Below are 1417 nucleotides of genomic sequence, written 5' to 3' on the forward strand. Positions count from 1 at the left end.
CATTCTAAAAACTGAATCCATGTTTTATAGTTACAAATGGCTTCTTAAGAATTTTTTAAGAACGTTATGGCACTTAATACAGAATGAATGTTTTGTTAAGAATAAAAAATGTACACTGCTCTTGCAGAGACTTTTTAAGGAGATAACAGGCCAGTTTAAAAAAATAAAGAAAAGGAAAACAAAGTTACTACAGTACCAAAATATAAGTACCAACATCATAATAAAATGCAAGTTAATGTGTTTAGGACTAACAACATTTACTAAAACATGCTAAAATAAAATAAGTTAACCCCTCTTTTAAATAAGCTGTCACTGGCAATGCAAACAATTCTGCTTAAAAAATGTTTCTCTAATCAAAGGAGAACTAAATTTAGAATCACTACTCAAGTAAACATCAAGTTCCAGTTTTCCTCAATAATTTCAGTATTTTAAATTACCTAAGAAGTATACAAAGTAATGCATAACTGTCTAGTGCTTTATATTCAATGCATACATTTCTGATTTTAAGAAGGATGTGTAACATCTAGCACAAGAAGAAAGAAGATCAAAGTATGTATCTCTCTTTAAATCACTATACAGGAACCATGAAAGCATAACATAGGCATGTTAACATTAGCATAATAATTGACATTTTTAATAAGCACAAATGAATCAAGCTAATGAAAATGCAAAAGACCACCAAACTGTCATGCATACCTCACACTGAACATCCAAAAGAACATTGGTTTTAGCCTGTTACAGATCCCACAGTTAGCACCATTTTTATCTGAATACTTGTGAAAAAGCAAACAAAAATCTTTAAAAAAATAGAATTATAAGGATATATGAAAAACTAATATTCACTAAGGGAGGTTCTAAAACATATCTAGCATATTTATACCATACTGGAACGCTTTCTCTTACCACTTGCTAAAAAAAAAAAAATCCTGAAATAACTGATATGATTCATTCTATCCATGGTTATCATGGTATAGATGGGTAACTCAATTCATCAAAGGCATATCTGATTTTTTAAAATATGGCCCCAAATATCATGAGAGTAAAAGCAGCTGTCTTACAAACGTAGTATAAACTTTAAAATCTCTGAGCAGGAAAGCATTCAGATGACTCACAATGACATGTCGTTTAAAACCCTCCGAAGTACCAAAAGGCAGCCCTTTGTTTTAAAAATGTAAAGCATATGAACTTATGTCCAACAGGCAGTGTCAGTCATTCAATATGCTCAGAATGTAAAGCATCTTTCACCCTGGTAGATCATGGGATTTATTTAGGAGGGAAGTTAAAATTAAAAAAGTAAAACAAGCAGTGAGTTTTTTTTTCTACATGTACACTTAGAAACATAAAATTAGTCTATGTCAGTCTTAGGGGCAAAAAAGTGCATGATTCAATTGGCAGGGTCTCTCCTTTATTTTTTGTC

This window comes from Ochotona princeps, chromosome 6, assembly GCF_030435755.1.
Source record: "Ochotona princeps isolate mOchPri1 chromosome 6, mOchPri1.hap1, whole genome shotgun sequence".
In the NCBI taxonomy this organism is placed as follows: domain Eukaryota; kingdom Metazoa; phylum Chordata; class Mammalia; order Lagomorpha; family Ochotonidae; genus Ochotona; species Ochotona princeps.